Here is a 10,993-nt window from a genome sequence, read left to right on the forward strand (position 1 = left end):
CCAGGATCTCCTTTCCATTTTCTGTTTCTTCCCTTTTCCCTTACATCTAATATTGATCCTTCTGTCTTATCTATTTTCTCTTCTCCTTCCGTATTTACAAATTTCAGCTCCTTATCGGCTTTCTATTTCCTATGCTTACTTCCCTAGTCCTCCCATTCCCCACCTGTCTCATTCTTTTCCCAGCCTCATATTCTTTGTCATTAACCCTCTTTTAGTCCCCCATTTCATCCCTTCCTCAACCTCATCTACCATCTTCTGCCTCCCACCCCACAGTAGCCCCAGGTCCTTCCCTGTCATTCCTCTCCACTTCTAGTCCCTTTCTTATGTCTTGCAACTATGCTATTCCATCTTTTACTTCCCCCATTTCTCACTTCCTTCAAAGGCCTGTCACATTCCTTTGACCCCCCCCCCCCCCCCCATAGTCTTTTGTCCCTTTCAACTCCCTCCCAAACCATCTAGATGCTTCAGACCATCTCCTTTCTCCATATTTCTGTAGTGTCACAATCCTACTCATCCCACTCACCCGATCAGCTAGTCTCCATTGTCCTCCTAATTCCTGCTTAATTTCAGTCTCTGCTATTCCTCCAGCTAATTTATAAATCACTCTTCCACCCTACTGAATCCTCATTTACAATCCCAGCCAAGCCTTGAGCCTCCAGATACACTCTCAATATCCAACCATTCTTAAGAGTATCTTCTGTCCTCACTTCCAATCCTACAGTTTCTTCCAAAGTCTGAGTCCTTGCTGTCTCATATCCCCCATGTCTCCAGTGTCTCTGCCCTCTTGTCTCTTTCTCCCCCTTCCCTGCATCTGTAGCTTCTGCCACTTCCCCATACCACCTCCTCCCTTCTCCAGCATCTACCACCTATTTCCATCTCCTATACTAATTTACTCCAGTATCCATTCCTTTGCCCCTCTAACTTCCCCTGCATAGGACCTTACTTCTCTTACCCACAGCATGTTTTCTCATTCTCTCACCATCAACCCCTTTTCTATCTGTATCCCAGCATCTGACAGTGAGTTCATGCTCCTAACCCCACCTTCAGCCCCTTCTCAGCATCACAGCTTCAATGTCATCCCCTCCCCCCACCTTCATCAATTTCAGTCTCTTCTCTCAGCATCAGCTTCAGCCTCACTCCTTTCCTGTTGGAGAAGTTCCCTACTGTTGTTAGCAGTGGGAACTTGTGCTTTTCACGCAGGCTACTCTGCAATCTTCATCTGGCTCTGCCAGCACTGCAGGAGGTTCAAAGCACAATAATAGACACTTCCAGCTTCTCACAAGAAACAGAAAGTGTCTGTTCTCATGTTTTAAACTCTCCTGTGGTGCCAGCAGGTTTTCAGAGCCTCATGCTTGGATACCACAAGACAGTACCTCACTGGCTTGCCCCTTAAGCCATCTAACTTACAAATCTTATTTATATTCAGTGGTACTATCCATTTTGGTGGTATCACTGAATATTCACTGTAGAACTTGAAATGCCCAAATTGGATGTATCAAGTTATACCTGTTATTTGCGCAGGCCACTTTTGCATGTAACTTATACATTTAGGGATAATTCTATAATTACTCACCTCCATTTAGGCAACTTTAAGTCATGTAGTAGGAGCCTAATCTATAATTGAACCTAGGCACCCAGGTTCCATTACAGAATACACTCAAGTCACTGCACTGGCTTCCGATTAGGTACCGCATACAGTTCAAGCTTCTCCTATTAACCTACAAATGCACTCGATCTGCAGCCCCTCATTACCTCTCTACCCTCATCTCCCCCTACATTCCTACCCGTAACCTCCGCTCTCAAGACAAATCCCTCCTTTCAGTACCCTTCTCCACCACCGCCAACTCCAGGCTCCGCCCTTACTGCCTCGCCTCACCCCATGCTTAGAATAAACTCCCTGAGCCCATTCGCCAGGCCCCCTCCCTGCCCATCTTCAAATCCTTGCTCAAAGCCCACCTCTTCAATGTCGCCTTCAGCACCTTACCACCATACCTCTATTCAGGAAATCTAGACTGCCCCAACTTGACATTTCGTCCTTTAGATTGTAAGCTCCATTGAGCAGGGACTGTCTTTCTTTGTTAAACTGTACAGCGCTGTGTAACCCTAGTAGCGCTCTAGAAATGTTAAGTAGTAGTAATGCAAGCGTAACCCAGTATCAGCATATCCTCAGTATGCCAGCCATAGAGCTAGTGTAAGTGCATGTACCTAAGTGTGGCAGAGATGCATGTAAGATACTTGCATAAGTGGGAGGCATGACTGTAACCCACCTATCCTCCTGCCATGTCTATGCCCCCCCCCCCCCCGCCACCACCACACACCTTGCAATTGCTGCTATATAAGTTAAGCAGGTATTTGTAGAATATCACTTAGGGCTCCTTTTACTAAGCAGTGGTATTTTACCACTCGCTGTAAAGGAAGTACCACCGGGCTACCGCAGCAGCCCAGTAGTACTTTTCACCCCTAGTGCGCTGTCATTTCCAGGACTACTAAAATTCATTTATTTTTGTAGTGCCAGAGTGTACCTGATGGTAATCGGTTACCACTGAGAAAACATGGGAGTCCATACCACCACCTCAATGGGTGGCAGTAAGGGCTCCCCCCCCCCCCCCGAAATGGCCGCACAGCAAGTGATGTACTTGCTGCCTGGCCATTTCCTGTCAGAAAGTGAGACTTCCCTTTTACCAGCTGTGGTAAAAGGGGGCCTCGGCGTGCATGTAAAACACCTGCCAACACCAGTGCCGGCCCCTTTTGCTACAGCTTGGTAAAAGGGGCCCTTAGGCTGAAAATTGCCATTACATGGGTATGTGCCCACATAGACGTTTAATAGTAATGTGCATATAACACACACGAAAATGTGAGCACCTATTTTATAGAATTGCCCTTTTAGGGGCTAATCCAGCATCCTTTCATTAAAGCCATACTGTACAATATATATAGGATGGTGTCTGCAAGCCATTGGAAACGATTAGCTGGTAAGCGTGACTGTTTTCACAGCTACATTTCTTATGCTCTATTTTTGGAAAGGCTGAAAGCTTTAATACCAAATTCAATCACAGTAAAATAAGATTAAATAGAATAGGGGATGCTAAGCACAAGAACCAAAAAACAATTGCATTCAATAAAGAATAGGGAGACTTTATTTGTAATCTCTGCTGTCCCCTATTGCCCAGTCAGAAACCTGAAGGGTACAATATGTGCTCATTGTTCAAAAAGATTTGTGACCTGATCCCTCATGCAATTCATCCCATCTACTGGAAAAAAAATAATTAACTTGGTTTCCTGGGCACAATTTATCTCCTATATGCCTGCTGTCAGAGTAGCTTCTTCAGGGAACCTTGAATACAGTGTCCAACTTTTTGAAAAGCAATGCTGCTGTTAAAATGTTATGCATTAATCACAGAACATCATGGAGAGTCTTCACTGACACCATTAAAGCCCAAGCAAAATTTTCCATGAATGAGGAATTCAGAACCAACCTGGCCACAATGCCAATTTCATCAATAATATCAGTTTCATCTGCCGAAATTATTTTTAATTTGAAGTGTTAGTGCTTCATAGCAGGGGTTTAGAGGGGTTACTAATGAAGATGGATAAGGTTGATACATTAGCTGTTTGTGTGGTGCATTGTGTCCTGGACATACCTGGCTCTCTTTTGTTAGACTTTGTGGAACTGGTTCCCTCTTGGCTTCTTGATTGCCCTAAATTGTTGTTGGTATTTTTAGATGGTTTTTAACACACATGCAGAGCTTTTTATGCTTGGGAAGTTCAAATTGTATCTACCTTATCAGTCCTTGGGACCTTATAGATTGCTTCAGAATGCGGACATAATCCTGGAATATATTTTGTCCAGACTATGATGATATTTGTGTGTCTACCTTTGAGAAGACCTGATGCTAGGGTCCACCTTGGGGGTCAGCACTCAAGAAAAAGATCTGGATGTCGTTGTAGATAATACACTGAAATATTCTGCTCAATGTGTGGAGGCGGCCAAAAAAGCAAACAGGATGCTAGGAATTATTAGGAAAGGGATGGTGAATAAGACAGAAAATACTATAATGCCCTTGTATCGCTCCATGGTATTACATTCAGTTCTGGTCACCATATGTCAAAAAAGATATAGGGGAATTAGAAAAGGTTCAAAGAAGAGTGACTGATAAAGGGGATGGAACTCCTCTAGTATGAGGAAAGGCTAAAGAGGTTAGGGCTCTTCAGCTCGAAAAAAGAGATGGATGAGGGGAGATATGATTGAGGTCTACAAAATCCTGAGTGGAGTAGAAGTAAATCAAATTTTTACTCCTTCCAAGAGTACAAAGACTAGGGGACACTCGAGGAAGTTACAAGGAAATACTATAAAAATAAATAGGAGGAAACATTTTTTTCAATCAACGAATAGTTAAGCTGTGGAACTCTTTGCTGGAGGAGATGGTAACAGAGGTTAGCGTATCTGGGTTTTAAAAAGGTTTGGACAAATTCCTGGAGGAAAAGTCCATAGTCTGCTATTGAGACAGACAAACTGCTTGCCCTGGAATTTATAGTATGGAGTGTTACCATAATTTGGGTTTCTGCCAGGTACTTGTGACCTGGCTTGGCCACTGTTTGGAAAACAGGATATTGGGCTAGATGGACCATTGGTCTGACCCAGTATAGCTACTCTTATATTCTTATGTAGTGATAGGTGAGAGGGCCAGCTGCCTACAGTATAAAGCCCCATGGGAGCAGAAACATGACTGAGAGGCAACAGATTAAAACAACAACAAAAAAACAAACCCATTTCTGGGTGAGAAAGAGAAAGAAAAGAGAGAGGCTCATTGGAAATAAGAGGGAGTACAAATCAGGCATCAGTTTGCTGCAGCCATTTTCTACTGGGATCCAGTAGGAGCAGGAACCAATAGAGTTTGCTTCTACCAACCTGAACAACTCACTGGACCACCAGGGAGCTAGAAGTAGGCCCGGGGGGGGGGGGGGGGGGTTGCACACTTGTTTGATGTTCGGGGGGAGGTCTAGCATCAGAAAGGAGGAGGTGCACTAGATGAGATCAGAATCAGGTGGGGAGGGGAAGAAAAGGACTGATCCTTTTATGCAGGTCCCAGTTGATATTTATTTTTATTTGCTGCATTTGTATCCCACATTTTCCCACCTATTTGCAGGCTCAATGTGGCTTACATTATGTCGCAAAGGCAGATACCATTAACAGAATACAAAATATTGTTGCAAATAAGGTACAAAGAATAACAAGTAAATTAGAAGTAATAAGTAAGTAATTCAGAATATGTGAGTGGGAGTAAGACAAGGTATAATGTTCAGTAATGATAGTGTGGATTAAAGTGTCTAAATTAAGAGAGTTCAATATTGGCTAGTACTGATGTAGATTAGTCAAGACATTGTGGAGGATTCTCTTTTTCCACATTCTATGGTTTTCTTCCCTTCCCTACCCGTTCTGCTCTGGTGGTGATCACATGTACATTGAGAGCCAACTTTCAGTGCCGGTGCCCAGCATTGAATATCTGGGGCTAATTTAGCCATTGACTATATTAAAAAAATAAATAAAAATAAAAAACAATTCACTGACCACCAGTTGAATATTGTCTGGAATGTGAGCAGCCAGATAGCAGACTCAAGGAAGATATTAAAAACAGTTCCATAATAAAAGGTATAAAGCTTTTTTTTCACCAAAAAATATATGAAACACACTAGACAAGAAAAAACTCAAAAGAAAAGTTAGTAATGCCAAGTTGACATTTTCAGATTTAATATTGCTTGAATTTTATATTTGCAGTGTCGATAAATACTGCTCATGGCTGTTCATGCTACAAAAGGTAATTTGACCAAGTACCGAGTCAAGGCATGTGAAGACTTACACAATCAATATTTTGTTTGTTTGTTAATCTGAATTGCCTTTGGAATATTTCCGTAATTGTTGTTTGATATTGAAAGTGTAGAGTGTGTTAGACAGATCAGTAAAATAAACTCCTACTTCCATGCATCTTGAATTGTATTTTTTTTAGTCAGGAAATTATAAAAAATGCACAAGAGTAAGAAGACTTTTAGAAGGCAGTTTACATAAAGAAATAAAGTATAAAATGTAATTATTTTCTGACATTTTCTACAACTGGCAACTAGGTTAAGGTTACAATAAAAATTATAAAGATTGTATCAGAGAAACATTGAACCATTGATCTAAATAACTTTAGACACACACGACTGTTATTTGAGATTGAGAAGTATTTTGAGAGAAGCAACCCGAGTGATATTGGATAGTAATAATTGATGGAGTTTTTTTAAGTTAAATGATGGTGCGCCGAGCCTACGCCTTGTAGCCTGCAGTGTCGGGCTGGCTGGGTGACGATACTGAAGCTTTTTTTCTCCATCATTATTTGAAGTATGTGAGATAAGGTTGATAACAGGGTGAGTGTTTAATACTTTATATAAATAGCTAGTGTGAGGCTGTTTAGATTTTCAGTTATTATTTAGGCTCGAGTGGACTATTAGTTAAAATTGAATGCCAAGAAGTGCAGAGTGATGCACTTGGGGTGCAGAAACCCAAAAGAGAGATACCATATAGGAGGGGAGAGATTAGTAAGCTCGACTCAGGAGAGAGACCTTGGGGTGTTGGTGTCTGAGGATCTGAAGGTTAAGAAACTGTGACAAGGTGGCAGCTGTGGCCAGAAGGATGCTAGGCTGCATAGAGAGGGGTATAACCAGCAGAAGAAAGGAGGTGTTGATGCCCCTCTACAAGTCATTGGTGAGGCTGTATCTTGCTAAAGACGTAAAAAGACTGGAAGTGGTGCAAAGAAAAGCTACAAAAATGGGATGGGATTTGCGTTGCAAACCATACAAGAGACTTGCCAACCTGAACATGTATACCTTGGAAGAAAGGAGAAACAGCATGATAGATGCTCAAGTATTTGAAAGGTATTAATCCGCCCACAAACCTTTTCTGAAGATAGGAAGGCGGTAGAACTAGAGGACATGAATTGAGGTTGAAGGGGGGCAGACTCAGGAGTAATAGGAAGTATTTTTTCACAGCAAGGGTGGTGGATACATGGAATGCACTCCCACAGGAGTGGGTGATGAAAACAGTAATGGAATTCAAACATGCATGGGATAAACAAAAGGAATCCTGTTTGGAAGGAATGGATCTATGGAATCTTTGTGGAGATTTGGTGGTAATTGGGAAGCAAAACCAGTGCTGGGCAGACTTCTACAGTCTGTGCCCTGATCATGACTAAATAGATATGGATGGGTTGGATTGTAAATTTTAAGGGGATTCACCATTAGCTTCAGAACTTTTAGTATAAGAACAGTGCTGGCCAGACTTCTACTGTCTGTGCCCTGAGAATGGCAAAGACAAATCAAACTCAGGTATACATATAAAGTATCGCCTACCATGTAAAATGAGGTTATCTTGTTGGGCAGACTGGATGGACCGTACAGGTCTTTATCTGCCATCATTTACTATGTTACTATGTACCAAGCTGAGAGAAGTAGGTTCTGAGGCAAGAGCCGGTGATTGCCATAAGACAGAGAGAAATGGGTAAAATTTGGGGGAGGGGGGAAATGAGAAAAACAGACTGGGTAAAGGCTAGAGGGGCACAAGAGAAACTAGGTGAAGGCTGACAAAGGGGCACAAGACTGGGTAAAGACTAGTATGAGACAGACAGACTGGGTGAAGGCTGAGAAAGGTGGTATGAAAAAGAAGCTGATGGTGACCCAGCCTATGGTGATAGGTGAACCAAAGAGGTATTTGCCTCTTTGATTCACCTATCTAGACTAGAGGGTAGTATCACACAGCTGACAGCATGCTTTGGAAGGAAGATTTATTGCCTTCTGCAATGATTAGCAGAGGCACCTTAAGGAACTGATTTACGAAAGTTTCTTTGCCCACAGACATGGGGCGGGGGTCTAAGTAAGTCAAAGCTACTGCTAAACTGGGAGGGGATTCAACCCCCCCCCCAAAAAAAAAAAAACAGGTACACACTAAATGGGTATGGGTACATTAAAGTTTAATGATTAAACATATTGAAATGAGTAGATTGTACAGAGTTTTAGAACCGCAACTGAAATAATTCAGTCTGACGTGTTATATTTAAGAGATGAGACCAATTTCTTGTTCCATTTATTTTTTAATAGCCTATTGTGTTAAAAACATAAAAAATTACAGCCATGGTATATACAATTAAGTCTATTTACAGTAATAGGGAAGTTAAAAAGTAAAACTCATTCTCATTGTTAACTTCAGACTGTATTCTTGCTGCGCCATATACCTGGAATAGACTTGAGTCAGTGTGACACACTTCCTCTCTGGCCTCATTCCGATCCATTTTCTCTTGGTCATACATTTTTTCTTTCTTTTTACAGTGTTCTATATAATAAAGGAAAACTCCCCAAGTCTCATACATGCCCTGATTGACTGTGTTGAATACTCTGCAAGCTCCGTAAAGCAGGGATTTTCTTAACACTCAGGTACAAACTTAGGGATCATTTACTAACGGTTAGCATGTTACCTGCCACAGACCCATTTTATTCCTATGGGCCCTACTACAGATAATATTTGCTAATCTTTAGTAAAAGACCTCCTTAGATTGAAAGCCCTCTGAAGACAGGAAAATACCTATTGTAGCTTAATGTAACTCACCTTGAGCTACAAACAAAAAAGGCAAGAGCTAAATCCAAATCACTTCCCGTATGTGTAAATGTACAGAACTGAATATGTACAGTAGAGCTACAGCAATCAGTAGTAATATGAAGAATTTTTAAGCAAACTGTAAGGGTGCAAGGCCCCTGCCATCATGCCACAGAGTTTGACTGGGTTACACCTGTGGGGTACTTGAAAGAAATCAACAAACTTGCAGTGCTTGACTTTACAATCCAGAGACCCTTGCTACTCCTTTTGCTACATGCCTGAACATACTTTTTAGGAGTTTAGTGGTGAGAAAGGCATAGTTCTATAGAACTCTGGTTTGGAGGCTTTCTTAGAAGCCTATGTCCTAACCACATGTTCAGGCAATATATGTTCTATCTGATATATTTGTATGAAATGCTGTATAATCTGATATTATTTTGTTATAATATGCATATGTTAGAATGCTGAGATACTGAATTAAAAAAAAAAAACTTCTGACAGGATAATAAAGTTTTGATAGTATTATAGTTGTTTTGATATTATGGTATTAAGGCTAATACAGCTATATTGAGATTGATTTACCCAGTAGAAATAGGTATTGAATAATGTCAAAAGACATTTCTGTGGGTTCTCAAGCCAATCACCTGCTGAAATGCTATCAGAGCATCAGGCATTACTGAGAAAGCACTAGCTTCAAGAAGACAAACCCTGCTTCTTCAGTCATCCCCAAAAGACACTCAAGTCTTTGTACAGTCAAACTTTGTAATTGCTTGTGGGTGTCACATCAGGCAGTTGCTGAAAGAGGAGCGTGTATTTGTACTAATTTTTGATAAGTGTGAGTTTTCTTTTCAAAGTGTGTTATTTCTGAACATTTCTTATAGTCATTATTTCATTCTTGTAAATAGTCATTTGTTATTATTATTATAAATAAACTCTGCTTTTACTATAGCTATTTGTTCTTATGGAGATAATATTAGCAGTCTGAACTCAGATTAGTTCATTACGAGACACAAAATAATTAAAGATCCACAGCATATAATATAATTTTCACTTGCATGACTCTATTCTACCACACCTAGTGGTGATTATATCACTCCTACTGTAAGAGGGAAATGGGAGCTATAGGAGAAACAACGCTAGTTCTGCCACTTTTCTCTCTTATTTCATCAGAGAAAATAAGCATAGAAAACTGGATGCAACTAAAGGTTTCCCAAGTAGAAGGCACTGGGATTTGGTTAAGACACGGGGTGGCGGGGAATCCAGAATGAGGAAGAAAGGTCCAGAAAGACCCTATGGTAACGCCCAGTGTGGGAAGAGGCTGCCTGGGAAACAGAAGAGCTACATAAAGCCTCAGGCTAAGCTAGGGGAGGGGGAGGAAACAAGCCAGCCCACGGAAGTGGAGGAATACCCCAGAGCTGAGGAGCCCATGAGTTATGAGGAAGTGGCACTTATGCTCCCAGATTCAGATGAGGAGATGGAAATCCAGTATAGGTAGCAGCAGCATATAAAGGTATTGCAAGTAATGCTTCAGTAAAGGAACTCTTGAGATTAAAAATGTGAAGAGATAATTTACCTTTTTGTTCTTTCTGTTTTCTGGCAGAAATGGAGAGGGTAACACAATGAAGCTTAAGCCTGCTTAATTGTGATTGAAGGGTTTTGGATCTGCCACTACTTTCAGCCCTAGGCTTATTAAAAGAGGGCTCAAACTTCCATTTGGGAAGTATTTTTTGTTTTTGCTTTAAGTACTTGGACTTCTGGCATATCTTCTTCTTAAGATATAAGGTGGGGGAGCCAAGCTTATTTATGAGAAAAGTCAAGAGGAGATTATCCTAAATGCTGAAAGACTGTGTTAAGACTGCTTAGAACCATGAGATGAGATACTGGACAAATCTTGGGTGGAGAGAGCCGTTGAACATGATTTGCATAAAGTTCTCCCAATCTTGATGGTTATTTCTGTTTTTTTCTTTTTCTCAAGAGAAAAGAGAATGATATGAACTGAGAGTTAACAGATCTATTTTATGCCTAGAGGTGAGGGGGGGGGGGGGGGGGCAGGACTATTCCAGGACAGCTCACCTTGATAAAGAAGGGAGTCCTCAAACTAGACTCCGATAGCAAAAGGAAGCAAGAAAACCTCCCTATGGGAGTAGTTCTGGTTCCTTAAGCACCTCCTGTTGGAAAGGAGGAGCCCCAAATGTCACTTCTGAGTGGAAGAATAGGCTGTCAAACTACATACCACTGTTTCTATATAAAGCTGACAATCAATTTATATGCAATATTAAAGTAGCTATAAAGGATCTGGATTTCTCTCACACCTTTTTCAGTAGTAGCTGAAGGAGAGTTACATTTAGTACTATATTTCTCTGAAACTAG

This window comes from Microcaecilia unicolor, chromosome 1, assembly GCF_901765095.1.
Source record: "Microcaecilia unicolor chromosome 1, aMicUni1.1, whole genome shotgun sequence".
Lineage (NCBI taxonomy): Eukaryota > Metazoa > Chordata > Amphibia > Gymnophiona > Siphonopidae > Microcaecilia > Microcaecilia unicolor.